Raw genomic sequence first — 22,334 nt, forward strand, 5'->3', positions numbered from 1 at the left:
TCCTCCTGGCTATCATAATTACTGAGCAAATAGAAACCTTACCTATCTATCGGGAGCAATCTCAATTAAGCAGATTATGAACTCATGTCCTGGGATTTACCACTTTCTTTGAGCCTTGAGACAAATTTTGCCCCACCCATTAGCCGAGTAGCAGACAAGCTGAGGTCAGGACTGTCTCCCTGGTTTTCCCAGCAAGCACAGGGGCGTGCCAGTGATGTGAGGCAGAGCAGGGCAGGGATCAGATAGGTGGAATGGGTAACTGGCCATGTGGTGTGATGTGAGAGATTCCTAAAAAAGGTACTGGATTGGGAAAGCCCTTCCTCTCTGCTACAGACAGGGGCTGTGGTGACTGGCATTGCTGTGAGGCAAGCCTCACCTCTCTGATTCTTCTTGCATTTGCCAACATCTCATTCCACAGGAGGTAAATCCAGGAAGGAGGCCTCTGTCCTTTGGTCTCTGGCCACTGGCATGACCCGTCCTGGATCCTAGGCTGACGACCCTGGCCTCCATGGATAGAATCCCCTTCCTTTCATCCTTGCTTTCATAAACATTTAACAGTGACTTCTAAGAGCAAGGCACCATGTGAGATTCTGAGGACACAAAACCAAATAACACATATGCCCCTTCTCTCAAGGATCCGATGAGAGTAAAAGCTGAACAAAGAAGTATGTAAAAAGAGACACAGATGAGGGAGCTCTTCGTGGCGATGGAGTAGGTCTGTATCTTGATCGCAACGGTGGTTCCACAAATCTACACAGGTGTTAAAGAGGCACAGAACTACACATATTGTTATAGTGTCAGTTTCCTGGTTTTAATATTGCACTACACTTATGTAAAACGCAACCACTGGGGGACAGTGGGTGAAGGGTGCCAGGAACCTCTCTATCTTTGCAACTTACTATGAAATTTAAAAAATTTTGGGGCGCCTGGGTGGCTTGGTCAGTTAAGCGTCCGACTTCGGCTCAGGTCATGATCTCACGGTCCGTGAGTTCGAGCCCTGCGTCGGGCTCTGTGCTGACAGCTCAGAGCCTGGAGCCTGTTTCACATTCTGTGTCTCCCTCTCTCTCTGCTCCTCCCCTGTTCATGCTCTGTCTCTCTCTGTCTCAAAAATAAATAAACGTTAAAAAAAATTTAAAAAAAATTCAAAAGATGTAAGAGGTAGTCATCTCATTTCCATTTTACACCCAGGAACAAAGGTTAAGGGAAGTTTAAAGATTTGGCCAAAGTGACAGAATTGAGTATGTGCATTAAGCAAATATGTATTTAGTTTTGGAGCCCAGCAGAGAAATTTGAGCTATTCTGTGAATGTAGGAGATCTTCACCTTAGCATGGTAATTACAGGAGTTGATGTGGATGAGACTACAGGTGGACAATGCTGGAGAGCTGAGAATGGCACCACGTAAGAGACTGGGGCGCCTGTGTGGCTCAGTCTGTTAAGCATCTGACTCTTGATTTTGGCTCAGGTCATGATCCCAGGGTTGTGGGATCGAGCCCTACACTGGGCTCCATGTTAGATGTGGAGCCTGCTTGGGATTCTCTCTCTCCCCCTCTGCCCCTCCCTTGCTCACATGCACTCTCACTCTCTCTCTTTAAAAAAAAAAAAGAGATAAATAAAGACACCTTGAAGGCATGTGGCCAGAGAGAAAGGAGGAAGCCAATGGTTCAATGTCATGAAAGTCCAGGGGAGAGACTACCCTGCAGAATCAAAAACTGCTGAGCAGGGCAAGAGAGAGAAGGACTGGTGTCCTTTGACTTTTGCCATAAGGAGGTTATTTGTGACTCTGGGGAGAGCAGTTATTGTTGAGCAATAAGAAGTGAATGGGAAGAGAGGGACTGGAGGCCATGTCCGTAAGATGCTGCTTCAATAAATCTGGTGTGAAGAGGAAGAGAAGGGGAGGTGAGTTCCACGAAGGCTTGCTTGTCTGTTTTAAGATAGGAGAGAGAAGGCAAGGGAGACGGGGAAGTTGAAGATGCAGGAGACAGAGGAAGCAATCGAAGAGGATGGTCACCGAGAAGGCAGAAGGGACAAGGTCAAGAGCAGGCAGAGATGCTGGCCTTAGAGGGGGAGGGAAGCCCTTCTACCAAAGAGGGGAGAAGGGAGGACGGTGCGTGTAGATGGAGATGGAATGCTAGAATTGTTGGTGGAGGCTGGACGAGTTCCTTTCAGGGAACTTCCCTGTTTCTCTGTAAACTAGGAGGCGAAGTCATCCACTGAGAGTGAGGGCACCGCAAAGGGCATCAGGGGTCTGAAGTGACTGGAGGATTTTGAAATGGTTGTTGAGGGGAGAGAGAGAGACAGAGAGAGGTGACTTGATAAGGATGCCGAGCCACACAAAGGCTGCGTGCGTGCGTGCTGGTGGCTGACCAGCATCTCTAGAGCACTCGCGGTTCTCATGCAAACATGCCTGTGGCCTTCCGGCGGAAGCCTGAGGCTATTACCTGGGTAGGAGCTTGGATGACCTGTGCATGCGACAGCTTGGAATGAGGGGGAATTAATGCCCTGAGAACAGTCCTCAGTCAACCACAGAGAGGAGTGGGGTGGGACGATTCAAAGGTGAGCTCTGCACAGTCTCTCCGGGGTCCCAGTGGGACTGAGCTCCAGTTACCCACAGTGACAACCTGCTCATCAACATACCTGCGTTGGCTCCTCTCCCCCTACCCTGTTTCTCTCTCCCTTTCCTTCCTCTTCTCTCCACCCCCTTCATTCCTCTACATGGAATTATCCCCAGACAAACCATTTGTATTCAGATCTCTGTCTCAGGCTCTGCCTTTGTGGGAACGGAACCCAAGATAAGGGTCCAGGTGAAATTAGTCATTATTAATTTATCACCATTACCTGGCAGAGTATCTATCTGCCAGGATAGGACACTCTAACATTGTTTGGTAGCCAAGGTATGAAAAAAGAATGCAGAGAATCCAAATAAACCATGAAGGGTGGGAGATTTTGCAACAGGTGCAATGAAGATAATGAGGCAAAGGAGTTTAAAATATTGGCAAGAGAATGTGTGAAATGGTCAATCGTTAGGTCTAAGATGAATAGAGGGACAGATTAGAGGACCTGAAGCAAAAGGAGAAACTATGAGAGTTGAACAAGCTGGTTGAGAGGATAAGAGAATGTGGCCAGAGAGGGAGCAGCACCTGATTTAGTATATTTAGAGATGGGGCCATTTGCGTCTGCTGTGACCGGGAAGGTGGGTGACTTTAGAGTATCAATCTACTGTATTTTATTGTAGATGAGGAATTTGAGAATTCCTAAGTCTGGAAATGGGATTCTTTGTCCACACAGACGCTTAAGGACAGGTAGTGGCTGATCCAAAGGAATAGTGAGGCCTCAAAGAATCAATAGCTGAAGCCATCTTTCTGCACCGATATAGATTTATATCCTTCTTTTTAAGGGCTGTATAGTATTCCATGGATGTTGTACCATAATTATTTAACCAGCCTTTCCTGAGTGACACCAAGGTTGTTTCCTATTTTTGAAAACTATAAACAAAGTGTGAATACATCTTTCCAAATTTGTGTCATTCTTTCCTTGAGGTAAAGTTCTGCAAGAAGGATCATTACCGAAGACTATATACATCTTATGTGTTATTATTTCTTGTCAGATTGCCCTCTGGAAAACAGGTACATTTTACATGTCCACAGAAAAAGAACAAAGTCCACCTTCTTCCCAACCTTGTCAATGTGTGAGTTTGAGAAATTAAAAAAAATCTTTGCCAAGCTGATAGGTGAAAATCATCTCAAAATTGTTTTAGTTTGCCTCTGTGAATATTAGTAAAGCTGAACATTTTTTTCATAAGTTTATCAACCATTTGCATTTTAATAACCTATTTATCACTTTTGCCCATTTAAAAAATTTTTTAATGTTTGAGAGACAGACAGAGCATGGAGGAGGGGCAGAGAGAGAGGGAGAATCCAAAGCAGACTCCAGGCTCCAAGCTATCAGCACAGAGCCCGACGTGGGGCTTGAACCCACAGATATGAGATCATGACCTGAGACAAAGTCAGATGCTTAACCAACTGAGTCACCTGGGCACCCCTGCCCATTTTTTTTCTATTGGAGTTTTAATTTTTCTCAATTTGTACAAATTCTATTAATATCATGGATATTAACCCCCCTCAAATTATTGTTATTTTCCTCAGTCTGTCATTTGTCTTTCAATCTTATATATGATTTTTTTTTTTTGGCCACATAAAATGTTTTCAGTTGTTTCTATTCCACATTATTTATTTTTTTCCTATTTTATTACTTTTATGTTTAAAAATGTTTCCATTTAAATCTTTGGCCTGCCTTTAATTTATTAAGATGCAGTGAGGTAATAATCTAATATTTCCCCCCTAACTACTGGTCAATTTTCCCAACATTTTTGAATGATCCCTTATTTTTTTTCAGTCATATGAATGTCAATTCTTGTCACATATTTAACTAGCACCCAGTTCTTTCCCATTTCCCCGCCCCCTGCAACCTGGGGCTCCATCGTATTGTCAGAGAATGAGACCCAGCCCAGTCCCCAGTTCACATACAGCCAGAGGCATTGGTGAGCACTGCTTCAGACCAAGTCCAGGAAGGAGGTGGGGAGGGGAGAATGGAGGCAGTGTTGCAGCAGTTCTTGGGGAACAGGACTCTGACTCATGCGGTGACTGGAACATTCATGGGCGGCTCCTTCGAAGCACAAAAATAAACGGGGATCTAACGGCACAGTGGCAGACTGCCTGGACCTTATTCCCTGGACTGCGGCATTGGGATGATGGCCTGTCTGTTCTGGCCATTGCTTTAGGTGCTGGCATGATGCCCACTTGACGTAGAACTGTGCCCTGATCACCCAGGGTTCAGGGTGACTAAGGATAGCTTCCTTAAATCCTTATCCAACCATCCCCTTCAAAAGGGAGTTATTTTTAGTGTTTCAGAAGTAAAAAGAAAGGGGACAAAAAAGTTTCATCTCTATCAAGGCATTCTGCTTAACATATATTCTCTATTTAAAAAAAAAACCCAATGACCCTTTTTTAACTGGAAGAGACAAGCATGCACGGACCTTCATGACTGTCATGTCTTGAATCCTTCCAGGAACCTCAGAGGCTAGTGATGCTTCTGCTGTTGCTCAATCAGGGCTGGTCTCTCCACTCCCGGGGATGCTGCTGGTCTCTCTACTCCCAGAGATGTCCCTACCGCTCCGGTGCCCAGAAGTAGGTTGTCCATCCCTGGAGTCCTTCGAATCCAATCGTTGTTGCCATTCCTGCTCCTATCTTCTACCACCAAGCCCAAGCTACCACCTGAGCCTCACTTTTGCTGATGTCAGAAGTCCTTGCTTTGAGAAGGGGTAGCCTGCCCAGCGTAGCTCCCTCTGGGCAGGCAAGGGCTGTCGTAGACACTTTATTTGGACCCTGTGCAAAGATGCCTAGCTGAGGGGTAAGTGTAGGCTAAAACTCAGTGCTCAACACAGCAGTCCTGGCATGGTGCTATGGAGGTGGGCAGGTGCTAGGTCTGCCTCAAGAAAGGTGTGCCTTTCACATGTGTACAAAGGCACTGTCTGTGCTGGTGGCAGTCCTGGGGTGGGGCTTGGAGACACTATAAGGTAGCCTGAAGCTATAGCCTTTTGCATTAAGAAAATATACCAGACCCCTTCCAGTATTTAAAGGGAAGGTCCTTGTCAGGTGCCACACGTTTTAGGTGCTTCTTGTCAGTTTCTCTCCTTGCCCTCTGGTGGGAAGCCCATCGTCATTGACTATACTTCTGTATTTTGAGTGACTGTGTGAACACATCACCTCTTCTTGCCTTTAGCTGAGGGATACCTATGCTGCCATGATGAAAGTGTTCTCTGAGATGAAGTATCCAGTGTGTGGTTCTTTATTAGCCCTCTTTTGTGACTTTCCAGAGGCTTAGAGATTTATAAATAGGACAGCCCATGCCATGAATAGGCGCAAAGAACATCCATGGACTTGTCAACCCCATACCCTTCTCTTAGAAACAGTCTCTCCTCCAACTACCCCTTGCCTTCCCTCTTATCCCCATGGCTAAGTCAGGAGTGTCATTTCCATCTGTTAGATTTTCCCTGGGGGTTTTCCAATGAAAATTGAGAAGGACTGTTCATCTCTAGGAATAAAACTATAAGTTTTTAAAAAGAAAAAGAAAAGAGTTGTGTATGGTTAGCTTTCTTCCTTGTAGAGATAGTTGATCTGCATGGAGAATGACGGTAGCCTGTAGGGAGAAGCAGAGATTCCAAATACAGAAGGAGAGAGTTCCGGCAGCTTTCCAGTCTCTGTTTCCCATTGTTCCAGGGGGTCAGCTGCCTCCCAATTTTCCCCATAATTTAGTTACTCACCTCCTTCTAGGATTTGGTGAACCAGTAAACCCTGCTTTCCATTCCCTTTGCTTAGGCTAATTCAAGTTGTGTTTCTATCACTTTATGACCAAGAGCTTTACTTATACAAAGGCAAATAAAGTACCCCAGGGATTCTTTGTTTTTCTAGACTCCACTGGGCCTGGACTATAGATATGACTTCACACAGATGAAAACACAGAAGGTCTATTGGATCATCTGTCATTTGGATTGCTAAATGGGACTCATTACCGGGCTGAAGTTTAACAGTGAAGTGAATAGTGAAGGAAATAAAGTCCAGAGGGTTTTCCGGTTCACAATAATGCTGATTTCCTGAGAAAACTGCTTGACCTCAGACAAGGAATTTACTTTTTCAAGAGAATTGTTTTGTCTTTTTTTTTTTAAACAACAGAGTGCTATTGTATAGTAGGCATTCTTGAGATGATTTTCTTTCTATACACATATATGAGAAAAACAAACAGGGATATGAGCAGAAGAAACAGGATTGTACATGCATATGTGTGAAGGACAGTATGAAGTGTCCCTGCTGAAATTTTGCTCATGGTTTCATAAGGCCAATGTTATTGTAAAGCTATTTTTCATGTTTGTATTAAAGACACACACGCAGTCACCATTTATCTTGGGAAAACTCTATGGGGGCTACAGGGTTGGACAAACAGTTCCTTCGCATGCAGTGTTTATAACCTTAGTCTGTAGGTATATTCCTGGGAAGAAATTAATGCAAGGACAATTGAAATAGATACTGTAACAAGGAAAATGAGGTCTTCTGGAAGCGCTGAGGGAAGAGAGAATAATTCCAGCTGGGTGAAACACAAATGGCAGATTTGTATTCCTTCCCCAAACTCAGAGAAAATGATCTACAAATCTAAAATGTCAGTTTATTATTTTTCGATGCCGGACAAGTTTCTAGACGCTTCTTTGGTTGTACATGAGCTTACTACACGGCCCTTAACTAACTCCTGACACTTCTTTAACTGAGAGTCTATTATACGATGAATATTTCTCAAAATACTTCACAATTGTAATGCTTGCAGATTTTATAAGGTGAGGGGAAGGCAGTGAATGGTTTGATGGATGAAGTCCAAAGGGCAAATCTCTTTTCTTACTAAAGAGCAAGGTTGGCATGTTTTGTTTTGTTCTGTTTTGTTTTTTAAGGGTCAGATAATAAATATTTTGGCTTTGCAGGCTGTGAGAATCCTGTCACACTACTCAACACCACTGTGTTAGAAGTAGCTCCAGGCAATACATAAATTATGAACATGGCTGTGTCCCAGTAAAACTTCATTTACAAAAAAAACAGTAGAGGGCTGTATTTAGCCTGCAGGCTGTAGTTTGCTGACACCTGAAGGAAGACAAAAGGGAAAGGAGAAAGGTTATGAGCGTTTAACAAAAAGAACCTACCGGTCCTGTGTTGCACATTATGGGGAAATATCAGATTGTAGACCACACAGTCCAAAGTCCAGTACGGTGGAGGAAATCTGTAAACACATTACCAACACATGACATGAAATGGGGTGACCGTCAAATAAGTGAGGACCAAATATTTCTGGTTTAGGAAAGGCAGAAGACATAGGATCTGCTCACCTGGAGAACGGGCAAGGGGCTGTGGGCAGGAGAGAACAAGGGACATTTAGAAGGAAATAAAGGCACATAGTTATGTGCCCACAACTTGCTTTCTGTCTTTGCCTTTCCCAGAGCCTCGTGGCTGGATGCCCACTCCATGATCAGTCTGGCCCTTGAGGCCGATCTCAGCAGCTGTAGATTCACCAACGTGGCTTGAAATAATGTCATGCTTCTGGGGCCCAGACTCTGGTGGCATGAGTGCTGGCCACCCCCAGGTGTACCCCTGAGATTCCTTCACTATAACATTTTCCAAACCTAGTATTGGCTCTTTTTTTTTTTTTTTTTTTTTTTGACAGACTTTCAGCTTTGCCTTAGTTTCTCCTCCTGAGTTCACCTGACCCAAATGCCCCTTTAGGACCAGGACTTTGGCAGCCAGACGGCACCTCCCAACCCATCCTTCCTGGAGCTGGATCTCACTCCCAAAAGTCTCTGCTCACAGGTGCAGGTCTGCTGTACCAGGGCAAATATCCACATAATTGACCCATGTCCCAACTGACTTCCAAATTATACTGGCCCAGTTTCTTCCTTCCCCAACTAAAGAAGCCAGATGGCTTACTCTTTTTACCTGCTGGCTCTCTGTTGCAGGAACTGCACATGCCTTGTGCCCGAGCCCACCTAAGTTGGTGTCACAAGCCTCATGCCCACCCAGCCTAAAATGGCCCAGACTGAAATAAGTTTCCAGGCCATACTCTGACTCCCTTGTTGCCAGTTTGCGGTCAAGATTCCCATTTGTCAAGTTAAAAAAAATAATAAAAATAAATAAATAAATAAATAAAAAGCCAACATTGATGGGATACAAGTAGCTTTTACCTATAATTATTGGTAGAGGCCACATGGAGCTGTTTTTTTTTTAATTAATTAATTTATTTTTGAAAGAGAGAGAGAGAGAAAAACACAAGTGGGGGAGGGGCAGAGAGAGAGAGAGAGAGAGGGAGATATAGAATCCGAAGCAGGCTCCAGGCTCTGAGCTGTCAGCATAGAGCCGGACATGGGGCCGAACCTACAAACTGTGAGATCATGACCTGAGCTGAAGTTGGATGCTTAACTGACTGAACCACCCAGGTGCCCCTGCAGCTGTTTAGAGGAGAGTGGGGCCACATCTGGGCTTGATGAGAAGTAACATGAGTAATTAGCAACGAGCCCTGTTTACCTCTCTGACATACAGCCCCCATCTAAGAACAACCTTGCTAGAAACCTCAGAGTTATCAGCCTACCCGCTTTGAGACTTTTGTCACCAGATCTCATGGAAGGATGGAAACAGGTGTGGATACTTGAATAGATGCTCCTGTTTGAAGAGGAAAATACCCAACACCTCTCACTTGGATCCTATCCATGGTCATGCCCTTGCTAATTCCAAATATGCACCATCTATCTACTCTGCAAGATATTTGATAGATGGTGTATGTTTTGGAGCATTTGGAGGCCACATCTGGACTTTTCAGGAAAGGCCACCGTGATGGATTAGCAATGTCCACCATGGGTTGGGAGGAAGGATGGGGAGAATGCTGGTGTGCAAACCACATATTTTCCATTCCTGCCCCAGACCAAGAGGGCAGTATCCTGAGTTATGTGTTTGGGAAAGAGGCAAGATGCTGCATCAGGGCCTCAGCGAGCAACAGCAATATGTCTTGTGTGGTCTCATGACCCTTGTGTGAATCATGAGCACCTCAGCCTGTACCATACGAGGACTTCCTTCCTAACAGCCCACAGAAGGTCACTGGAATTATCAGCCGAGATCATCTTGAAATATAGTATAGCAAGATCAGTTCAAATAACAAGATTGATCTTACCCTCTCAGCACTTTTATTCCAACTGGGCCTAAATTCCTTTTATAGCCTAGCATAACCAGAGAAAAGACTCTCCGCTGATATTCTCCCAATATCACCTACATCTCATAGGTATCCTTGTCTCAGATAAGTACCCTGAAAGGTCAAAAAATATTAAAGCAAAAGAGTGCAATGTGAAAAACCTTGTCACCTGTAGGTAAGGCCTTAGTCCTTAGGACAGGCCAGGGGGCAGAAAACCTCTGAATTCCCTAGGCAGGATTCCCTGTAGTGCTGAAAGTTTTTACTTCAATGATCTCAGAGGGCAGTATGAACCAAAACTGAGGTCAGCTCGATCTTATAATACACAATAATCAAAGAAATGTTAGTTAAAACAAAAGTGAAGTTATTTTAACCACTGAGATTAGCAGGGTTTAAAAATTTTTTAAATGATCTGGGGCGCCTGGGTGGCTCAGTCGGTTAAGCGGCCGACTTCCGCTCAGGTCATGATCTCGGGGTCCGTGAGTTCGAGCCCCGCCTCGGGCTCTGTGCTGACAGCTCAGAGCCTGGAGCCTGTTTCGGATTCTGTGTCTCCCTCTCTCTCTGACCCTCCCCTGTTCATGCTCTGTCTCTCTCTGTCTCAAAAATAAATAAACGTTAAAAAAAATTTTTTTTTAAATTAAAAAAAAAATGATCAGAGTTAGTAAAGTTATAGGAAAGTATACATTCTCATTTCCTGTTGTTGGGAGCATTAATTAAAACAACCTTTCTCTGCATTTTGCAGTTTGTATAAAATTTGAAATGTTCATACCTTTTGGCTCAGCATTTTTATTTTTAGAAATTTATTCTAAAGAAATAATTGGACAAGTGTATCTAAGTGAATGTATGATGATGTTAACTGCAGTGTTTTAAATCAGGAATAACATAAATGTCCAGTAATAGACTTATTTAAGTAAACTGAGGTACATTCAGATGAGATAATTAATATTTTAAAGAATATCATGAGAAGTATATATAAATATAAAAATACATAAATAGTTTATAAAATAGTGTGATAGTATGATTATAATTTTATCATTAAAATGTGTATTGTATGTAAATATTTATTCTAAAAAGACTGAAAAATATATATAGCACTGAGGGATGAGAAAATAAACTGTGGGCCATCCATATAGTGAAGTATTATGTGGATATTAAAAAGATGAGGTTGATCTATATGCTGATGGGGAAAGATGTCCATGATATATATATATATATATTTTTTTTTTAAGTTTATTTATCTTGAGAGAGAGAGAGAGACGTGTGTGCACGTGTGTGAGCATGCATGCAAGAGTAGGGGAGAGACAGAGAGAAAGGGAGACAGAGAATCCCAAACAGACTCCATGTTATCAGCGTAGAGCCCTACATGGGGCTCGATCCCACAAACTGTGGGATCATGACCTGAGCTGAAATCAAGAGTCTGGCACTTAACTGACTGAGCCACCCAGGCCCTCTCAAGTTTTTATTTAAGTTTCAGTTAGTCAGCATACAGTGTAGTATTAGTTTCCAGTGTACAATATAGTGATTCAACACTTTTACGCAACGACCAGTGCTCATAACAACAAGTGCACTCCTTGATCCCCATAATATATTGAGTATGAACTCATTTGTATTTTTTTAAAAAGTTTGTTAAAAGTTTCACAAAAACATCTCTGAGGATATACGTTTAACCAGTAACTGCAGTTCTATCTTGCGTGAGAAATGAAGGGGCTGTTCTGTTTATCTAGTTCTCCATGACAACTCACCTGAAAACATTGTGGCTTGAAGCACCATATTCATGTATTAATTCTCCCTGTTTATGTGGATCAGGAATTTGAAAGCTGCAGCTGGTGGTTTTATCATATTCAGAATATCATCAGACTGTGGCTGGGGTTGGGCCATCTTTGAACACTTGTTCATTTATACTTAGGCTGCTTGCACTGGAAAGGTCTGAACAGCTGGGTCTCCTAGAAATCTCTGGGTGTTTCATGGTCTCTCCAGTGTGGCAGCTTCAAGGTAGCTGGGCTTTTTGTATGGCCTCTGGCTCCAAAGATAAATGTTCAGAAAGAGTGAGAAACAAGCAGAAGCCTGCTGCCATTTATGACCTAGTCTTGAAAGTCACTTTTGACACTTTCTTCTAGTCAAAGAGGTACAGAGGCCTGTCCAGGTCTCAGGGGAGGAGTCTAGACTCCCACCTCTTTTCACTTTCTTTTCTTCCAGTTTTAGTGAGATACCACTGACATATAACATTCTATTCGTTCAAGGTATACGATGTACTGATGTTATATGTGTATGTATTGCAAAATGATTACCGCAGTTAAGGTTAGTTAACACATCCATCACCTAACATAGTTACAATGTGTGTGTATGTGGTGAGAACTTTTAAAATCTATTCTTCTAGCAACTTTCCAATGTACAATACAGTGTTGTGAACTATAGTCACCATATTGTATATTACATCCGAATGACTTATTCATTTTATAACTAGAAGGTTTTTTGTTTTGTTTTTTTAAGCTTTATATCCAACATAGGGCTTGAAGTCACAACTCACAACCCTGTGATCAAGAGTCATATGCTCTATCTACTGAGCCATCCAGGAGCCATGGAAAATTTATTCCTTTTAACCACCTTTATCCATTCCTCCCATCCCCACCTCCTGTCCCATCCTATCACAAGGGATGATGAAATAGCTCACTTCTTCACTTCAATTTCCTTTGTGCACTCCATCACCATTTTTGGTACTATACTGGTTACCTTAAAATCAACTATTAAAACACACATTAAGAACTATAAAAGCAGTAAGATAGGAAACATTTTACATAGGGAGGTGGACCCAATTATTTAAGCTATAAAGTTAGTGTGACAAATTATATTAGATTTAGTTGTCTTTAACATCCAATTTAAACTAAATGCCTCTCTCTCAATTCACTTCTCAAGGGAAACTTCAAACGCACAGTGGAGTTTATTGTGCTGCTAAAAATAAAATCATTATGATACCATATTAGAAATTGTAGTAGGGGCACCTGGGTGGCTCAGTTGGTTAAGCATCCAATTCTTTAAAAAAATGTTTTAACATTTTATTTTGTAAGAGACAGAGAGAGATAGCACAAGCAGGGGAGGGGCAGAGAGAGAGGAAGACACAGAATCCAAAGCAGGCCCCACCCAGGCTCTGAGCTGTCAGCACAGAGCCTGATGTGGGGCTCGAACCCACGAATGAAGATCATGACCTGAGTCAAAGTCAGATAATCAACCACGTGAGCCACCCAGGCGCCTCAAGCATCCAAGTCTTGATCTCACCTTAAGTCTTGATCTCCGGGTCCTGAGTTTAAGCCCCACACTGGGCTCCATGCTGGGTATGGAGCCTGCTTTAAAAAAAGAAAAGAAAATAGGGAAGGGAAATGGGCTAAAAATTGGAAGACCAAGGAACAGAAGAAAACAGAAGGCTCAGCATGGCAGAGACTGCCAGTGGACAGCCCAGCTTCCAATTGGACCCCCCTTACTATTGGGTACGGCAATGTATCCAGTCCAATAAAAGTATTAAGTTTGCCAACTTAACAAATAAAAACACAGGGCCCTCAGCTGAATTTGTCTTAGTATAAGCCTGTCTCATACAATATTTTATCTGGCATTCCTGAAAAGCTTATTTACCAACCTCCCTCATAGATATGGGTGATCAATGAGATGCCGGAAGAATCCGCCGCAATGGTCAGGATTACAGACTGAGAAAGGAGGTTGCTGAGCACTGATGACATCACAGAGCGACTGACCGTACAGGCTGGATTTTTCCTACAAGCTTCTTACTTGTGTAGGTTAGTTATTTCAGTTTTCTGTTTTATGTAATTAAACTCAATCAGTCCTAACTCAAACACTTTGTGTGCTATTGTCAAAGCAGTATTCTCTATCCAAGCAGAGTAGAAGAAGGTATCAGCAGAGGTTGGGGTTGCAGATAATTAGCCAAGACCCTTATGCACAGGTGACTGGCCTCAGAGAGGTCTAGAAACAGGCATCCAAGACTGGGTCAAGAAGGCTGGAATTCTAAAGCAAGGAAATTTAACCCTTGTAGAAAATGGGGTGGCAGGTAAATGCTTCCTTCTAGAGGGATCCGATCATGATGTCACATCAGTTTTGGTGAAAGACTACCTTGAGTGACATGCTGACTTCTATTGTCCCTACCTGAGACTGGCCTGGCTTCAGGGGGAGAAAACCATGTTAACTGCTCTTAGCTGCACAGGTTAGAGTGCTAAGTTACAGCCAATGTTTACATTAGCTAATGAGGGCTTATTATTTGCCAGCCAGGGTTCACCATGCCTTTTGTGTATTAGCTTATGCAGTTGTCCTAACAGTGCTAGGAGGAAAGCACGATAATTATCCCCATTTCACAAGTGGGTACAGTAAGGCACAGAGACAGTAGAGCTGAGATTTCAACTCAGACTACTTGCTTCTAGGGCTCTTGTTTTTAACCATTGTGGTCTGCTGCTGCTTAGCCCCTAAGTGCCAGCTCACAAACTTGTGTTGAATTATGATGACATTTTCACTGTGACAACATTTTCACTAATAAACAGTGATGTGAAACAAAGAATGATAATATAGTGAACTTTAAAAAATTTTTTTAACGTTTATTTTATTTTTGAGACAGAGAGAGACAGAGTATGAACGGGGGAGGGTCAGAGAGAGGGAGGCACAGAATCTGAAACAGGTTCCAGGCTCTGAGCTGTCAGCACAGAGCCCGACGCGGGGCTCGAACTCATGGACCGCGAGATCATGACCTGAACTGAAGTCGGCCGCTTAACTGACTGAGCCACCCAGGCGCCCCTATAGTGAACTTTTAAAAATAAAGTTAGATTCACTTAATGTAAAAGGCCATAATTTATTTTGAGTATATCCATCCTCCTGAAATGAGGACAATAGTAAGAAATTATTGTTAATCTTTAAAGTTTTAAAAACTCTTGGTAAATAAAAAGGAGCTAGCCCTACACAACAGTTGGAAAATTGATACCATGCATGTGCTCCAAGTGTGGAGGGTTTTAATACCGGGAGCTAGAGACCTACAGACTTTGGAAGGGCCAGTACAGTAAAGGACGCTCTCGCCAATGACCGCAGCCTGCAGCCCAAAGTGGGTCGTCCTCCAAGGCTCACCTGAAATCTACTTTTGTTTTTTTTATTTTTTTAAATTTTATTTTTGAGGGAGAGAGACAGACTGTGAGCAGGGGAGGGGCAGAGAGAGAGGGAGACACAGAATCCAAAGCAGGCTCCAGGCACAGAACCTGATGTGGGGCTCGAACTCATGAACTGTGAGATCATGACCTGAGCCAAAGTTGGACGCTTAACTGACTGAGCCACCCAGGCGCCCCTCACCTAAAACCTGCTTTTAAAGTCAAGACCGTAACGGAAGCTGGCACAAACCATCACAGCTGCAGCACCATCAAGGTGGTCTTGGCAGCCAACATTTCTGAAGCAGGTAGTTCGTTGCGGTGCATCTGGAGACTGCTGAGAACTGTGGATCCACCATCAGCTCACATACCTGCCTGTGGTGGCCTCCAAAGAGTGATAACTTTACCTTCTCTTCCAATGTCTACATCTCACTGCAGTGCTTCTCACTGACAGACCTGGAGCTACATGGGGAAGGGGATCCTGGAAAATGTGAATCTCGGCTTCTCTTTATAATGAAAGAGCAAGGAAATGATATCGAAAACAGACTATCCTAGGTTTGTCTCTAAGCTTTTTTCTTTTATTTTTTAAAATACATTTTAAAATTATAGTTTTAAAATTCTGTTTTATTTTTTAAAATCTGTGTTCCAAAACTGAATCTAGTGGGAATGTAGAATGGTGGAGCCACTCTGGAAAACCGTTTGCCAGTTCCTTGAAAATTGAGATATATTAGTACCACGTGATCCAACAATTGCACCACTGAGCATTTACCCCAAAGAAACAAAAATTTATATTCACACAAAGCCTGCACACAAATATTCAAATAGTAGTTCATTTGTAATAAACTGTGGTATGTTCATACCATGGAATGCTACTAAGCCATAAAAAAAATGAAATATTAAATGGAAAGATATTCCAGGCTCATGGGTTGGAAGAACAAATATTGTTAAAATGTCCATACTGCCTAAAGCAATCTACAGATTCAATGCATTACCTATCAAAATACCAACAGTATTTTTCACAAAGCTAGAGCAAATAATACTAAAATTTCTTTGGAACCACAAAAGACCCTGAATAGCCAAAGGAATCTTGATAAAGAAAAACAAAGCTGGAGATATCACAATTCCAGGTTTCAAGATGTACTACAAAGCCATGGTAATCAAAACATTATGGTACTGGCACAAAAACAGACACATAGATAAATGTAACAGAACAGAGAGCCCAGAAATAAAGCCATGCTTATAAGGTCAATTAATCTATGATAAATGAGGCAAGGATGTATAATGGGGAAAAGACAGTCTCTTCAACAAATGGTGCTGGGAAAACTGGACCCCTTTCTACACTTGATCTTAGCCAAAAGGCCGAGAAGCGATTACTGGACGACTTTCTAACACCATGCACAAAAATAAACTCAAGATGGTTTAAAGACCTAAACGTCAGACCTGAAACCATAAAAATCCTTGAAGAAAACATAAGCAGTAATTTCTCTGATGTTGGCTGTAGCAGCATTTTTCTAGATGTGTCTCCTAAGGCAAGGGGAAAAAAGCAAAAATAAATGTTTGAGAATACATCAAAATAAAAAGCCATTGCACAGCAAAGGAAAAAATCAACAAAACAAAAAGGCAACTTACAAAAGATATTTGCGAGTGACGTATCCAATTCGAGGTTAATATCCAAAATATGTAAAGCACTTACACAGTTCAACACACACACACACACACACACACACACACACACACACACACACACACACACATAGGTTAAGAAATGGGTAAAGGACCTGAATAGACACTTTTCCAAAAGAGACATACAGATGGCCAACAGACAGATGAAAAGATGCTCAACACCTCTAATTACCAGGGAAATGCAAATCAAAACCACAATAAGATATCACCTTACCTCTGTCAGAATAGCTAGAAACAAAAAGATAAGAAATAACAAGTGTTGGTGAGAATATGTAGAAAAAGGGACTCTCGTGCACTGTTAGTGGGAATGTAAATTGGTACAGCTACTGTGGAAGACAGTACGGAGTTTCCTTAAAAAATAAAGAAATAGAAATACCATACAATCCAATAATTTCACTATCAGGTTATCTACCCAAAGAAAACAAAAACACTAATTAGAAAAGATACATGCTTATGCATGTTTATTGCAACATTATTTATAATAGCCAAGACATGGAAGCAACTTAAGTGTCCATTGAGAGATGAATGGGAAAGGAAGATGTGTATGTATACATATATATATGGAATATTACATAGCCATATAGAGAAGGAGATTGTGCCACTTGCGACAACATGGATGGACCTAGAGGGTATTATTCTAAGTGAAGTAAGTCAGGCAGAGAAAGACAAACACCATGTGATTTCACTCATGTAGAATCTAAAAAAACAAATGAATAAACAAAAAGCAGAATCAGATCTATAAATACAGAGAACAAACCGATGGTTGCCAGAGGGGAGGTGGGTGGAGGGATGGGCAATATGGGTGAAGGGGAGAGTGGGAGGTACAGGCTTCCAGTTATGGAATGAGTAAGTCACAGGAATAAAAAGCACAGCATAGGGAATATAGTCAATCATACTGTAACAGCGTTGTATGGTGACAGATGGTAGCCACACTTGTGGTGAGCTTAGCATAACGTATAAGCTTGTCAAATCACTATGTTGTACACTGGAAACTAATGTAACACTGCGTGTCAACTATACTTAAATTTTTTTTTTTAAATAAAAAGAATAAAATGTTGATACATGCAACAACTTGAATGGATCATCAAAGAATTATGTTGAGTGGAAAAGGCCAGTTTCAAAATGTTACATACTGTATGTTTCCATTTATATAACATTATTTAAAAAATAGAACAGATTAGTCGTTGCTAAGGGTTAGGGCAGGATTAAGGAAGAAGATATCTGTGGCTGTAATAGGGAGGCATCAGGGATCCTAGTGATAAGCTACTTTGTATCTTGACAGTGGTAGTGAAGATATAAGTTTATACATGTGATAAAATTACAAAGAACTAAATACACATAAACACATAAATGAGTACGTGTAAAACTGGTGAAACTGAATTAGGTGGATGGATTGTATAAAAACAATTTTCTGGCTGTGACCTTGTGCTGTAATCATACAAGTTGGGGGCAACTACATGAAGAATATACATAATCTCTCTATATTATTTCTAACAACTGCAGGTGAATCTACAAAGACCTCAAAATAAAAATTCTAGTTAACTCTGAGTTATGGAACCTTCAGCACAGGATTTGAAGAAAGGATTCCAGCACCGAGCAGAAGGTGGGACTAAAGAAATGTCAAGACTTCTTCAGACTCTTAGGATTCTCTTATTTTTTTTCTTTCATTCATTCCTCTTCTGTTTTTCTTTCTTCCTTTTTCACATTTCCTTCTATTTTCTATCTACCAAGATAAGTGTAAGACTTCCCACTGGAACCCATTGCTGTTGCTTTATTGATGAAATCCTAAAACTCCTCAGTTTGGCTCCAGAACCCTCCATAATTTAGTCTCTGCCAACTCCTCTAGCCCGAAAGTCCAACAGTTGTCCTTCACAGTCCAGAAAAACCAAACACTGGATACTATGCTGCCTTCTACCTGCCAGTCCCTCCCTCCACCCCCTGTGGTGTTTTCTTTGACTTGCCTTTCTTCGGAAGACTCCATGGTGGTCCTTGATTTCACTTATTCCACTTTTTTTTTTTTTTTTTTTTTGAGACAGAGAGAGAGAGAGTGCAAGCTTGGGAGGAGGAGGGGGAAGAGAGAGAGAGAGAATCTCAAGCAGACTCCACACTCAGCACACAGCCTAACACAGAGCTCCACCCACACCCTGGGATCGTGACCTGAGCCAAAATCAGGAGTTGGACGCTCAACCAACTGAGCCACCCAGGGGCCCCACTTGTTCCACTTTCAACTAACCCTCTCACAGGGTTAGTCAGTCAGCTTACCCAGGCATAAATCTGTAAGTGGCATAAAACATGCCCCCCCCCACCCCAATCAGGAAATGTGGTGCTGGTAAACCTAGATTTTGATGTGCATCTCCTTATGTAAGTGGAGAAATTGAAATCAGTCCAAATTCTAATTTTAGTGCATGTAAGAAATCTGTTAGTTTGAATTTGAACATGTAAGAGGAAAACTTAATTTATTATTAATAATCCTTCACTGACTTCTAAGGAAAGTGGATCTCAATGAACTAGAGGATCAATCTTGGAGCCTTTGGCACGCAGCAAGACAGAAATAAGTAGAAACAAATGGTTGTTGTGCAAGTTTGCTACAAGAGCTGGGCAGAGTGCAAGTGCTTGGCCTAAGAGAGTTTAGGAGAGAAGAGGGAAGCTCCAAGAAGGTAGGGATCATCCTCAGGAAGACTTGCTGCTGCAGGGAGGAAGAGGGGTTTTCAAGCCAAATATAGAGATTTGAAAGAAGAGCACAGCTAAAGGACTCTCTCTCTTCCTTTTTTTCCCTTTTTGTGAAAAGCTATGCACTATTCCCCAGTGGAATTTTCAGGAAAATGTCTACTTGAATCACTTACTTTATCTTCATTTTTATTTGTTTTTTTCAGTGTTTATTTATTTATTTTTGAGACAGAGCACAAGCGGAGGGGGAGGGGTGGTGCAGAGAGGGAGACACAGAATTCAAAGCAGGCTCCAGGCTCTGAGCTGTCAGCACAGAGCCCAACGCGGGACTCAAACTCGTGGACTGTGAGATCATGACCTGAGCCAAAATCAAGAGTCCAACACTTAACTGACTGAGCCCAGTCAGGTATCCCTACCTTATTTTTAAATGGAGGTTTGTTTTGAGGAAACTTAAAGAAGATGAATATTCTGCTGGCATAAGGGTTAGAGACATGAAGAAAAAATATAAATGTCAATTTGCAGAAAATTAGTTTATCCTTCATGCGTGTGTGCGCGCGCGCACACACACACACACACACACACACACACACACAGTTAAGGAAATATCTTTAAGATATTGGTTTGAAGAGATACCAAGTGAGTAGCTTATGCAGAGTTCACAGATTCCTTAATACAACGGTACTTTTTATGGATTGCCCCGTAACACTTGACTTTCCATACACCAACTACTCCCAAGGAGTGAAGGATTTTCATGCTGGTACTACCTGCTGGATTATTGGATGGCTCTATTATTTCTGTTAAACAGTAGTTTGTATTCTTTTTAGAACGCTTTAATTGCATCTGGTCCTTATTGTTTCATAAAAATGAGTCAAAAACAAAAAAAAATACTAGTGTTAATACTTGTAAAAAGTATAAACCCATTCACTTGATACAACTGAGAAATGCATCCTCTTGGAAAAAAAAGATGATCCATTATAAGAAAATGACAAAATTAGTCAATCTGTGCCTAAAGAGCAGTCGAGATTGGAGCAGGGGAGGGGCACCTGGGTGGCTCAGTCAGTGAAGCCGAAATCGGACTCTTGATTTCTGCTCAGGTCATGATCTCACAGTTCATGAGATTCAGTGTGGTGCTCTGTGCTGACAGTGCGGAGCTTGTTTGGGATTCTCTCTCACTCTCTCTCTCTGCCCTTCCCCCACTCCCTCTCTGTCTTTCCAAATACATAAATATTTAAGAAAAAGATTGGCGCCTGGGAGTGGGAGAGCAGAGTGGAGCGCTTCAGGGAAAAAAGGGATTTGATTGAATAAGTGATGTGTCTGGCATTTGGAAAAGCTATTGCTGCAAGTACAGCAGATTGATAGAAAAAATTAAGGATTATGAACATTGGAAATTAAGAAAAAAAAAGAGGCAGTGGTTAACTCTAAAAAAAAGATGTAAAATTAAAAAAACACACACGACTTATCTCAACAGTAAACAATTACATAGTTATAATAATAATGCTGATTTACCCCCAGATGTGACCTAACTCTGTTGAATGAATGAGAATAGTGAAAGTAGGGTTAGAGCTTTATTCTCCATAAGAAGAAGTGGATAGATTTCTAAAATTCGTAATCAAGAAATAGCAGTGTAGGAATATTATTTCAAAATATGCCCAAAGGGGGAAAAAAAAGAAATATGCCCAAAGAAACAGCTAAAAGTTGCCTATCATGACAGATACCAGAATTGGTGAATGGTGAAACAGGAACTGCTGTTTTTTATTACAAGCCTTTTTTCATTATTTGATTGTTTTTTTATTTATAAATTTTTTTAATGTTTATTTTTGAGAGAGAGAGACACATAGAATCCGAAGCAGAGTCCAGGCTCTGAGCTGTCAGCACAGAGCCTGATGTGGGGCTCGAACTCATGATCTCTGAGATCATGACCTGAGCTGAAGTTGGACACTTAACCTACTGAGCCACCCAGGCGGCCCATTGCTATTTGATTGTTTTAACTGCAATGCATTATTTTGATGAGCAATTAATTCATTAAACAATACTTTTAATTAATTATGTTAACAATTGTTATTTATTAATAATTAATAATTATTTTATTTATTTATTAATAATTATTGGCAAGTAATTAATTAAACAATGTTTTAAAGTGGGGGACTGCCCATATCATCTCCTTTATGACTTTCATCTATTGTTCAAGAGGAAGTTAACTGTCATATGCTAGTTGTTTCCCTTTAACATGTAAAATACATGATATTGATAGATATCTTGCTTGAAGTTCCCAAGATGTGTTAACTGCTGGGAGCCAGATGTGTCATAGAGCACAAAGAGGTACGTGTCAATACCTAACTGTTACCTCTGCTCCTGCCTGAGTACTTCTGCCCTTGTGTTCTGACTCTGGCCCTTCTGTTAGCTCCAAAGTGGTATGTTTTAGTTCTGAGTACTTTGGCTTGGTTCTATGAAAGTCTATATCCTTCCTCGTTTGGTCTAAGCTAAGTTTACCTTCTCATCTTTCTAGAAACCTCTTCTCCTTTCCAAATTTTCTTTCAAACTCCACTTTTTCTTTCTTTTTCTTTTCTTTTCTTTTTTTCTTTTTCTTTTCTTTTCTTTTCCTTTTTTTTTTTTTTTTTTTTTTTTTTTTTACCGTACTTTATTCATTCACCCAACAAGCATTTTTTTAAGCCATTATTCTGGGTCAAACCCTATGCCACAACCTGGAGATAGGAAGAATATATGGTCAGAGGAGATAAATTTCTTAAGTTACAATTTGGATTTCTTTTAGAAGATTAGGGTGCCACTAACCCTCTTGTCTTCTAGGAACATACATGAAAAGATCACTAGGCAAATAAACAGGATGTGCACCACTCTCTCAATCTAGGCAGTAGCCACAAACCCTGCCTTAATGCAAGCCTGAGGTAAATGGCGGTGTTAGAGACTGCATTTGGAGTCTGGCTGCACTGGGGATTCCTACTTTGTACACTGATTAATAGACCTCTGTGCCTGCATATTCAGGCATGCAATTGTGAGGACATAGGCAGGACCTTCAGAACAGACCTTGAGTCCACTTATCCAAATAGTAAACAAAAGGCAAGGACCACGAGCCT

General features: G+C 41.5%; 1 long non-coding RNA gene across 1 annotated transcript; it reads left to right on the plus strand.

The window, feature by feature from the left end:
* The first annotated feature begins 1,637 nt into the window (after nt 1-1,637).
* LOC122224372 lies at nt 1,638-21,737 on the plus strand. Its single transcript, XR_006204730.1, has 4 exons — nt 1,638-1,897; nt 13,406-13,551; nt 18,079-18,178; nt 21,494-21,737. It is a non-coding gene; the product is annotated as an uncharacterized LOC122224372 (long non-coding RNA).
* Nucleotides 21,738-22,334: the final 597 nt, after the last annotated feature.

The sequence above is a fragment of the Panthera leo genome, chromosome B4, assembly GCF_018350215.1.
Source record: "Panthera leo isolate Ple1 chromosome B4, P.leo_Ple1_pat1.1, whole genome shotgun sequence".
Classification (NCBI taxonomy): domain Eukaryota; kingdom Metazoa; phylum Chordata; class Mammalia; order Carnivora; family Felidae; genus Panthera; species Panthera leo.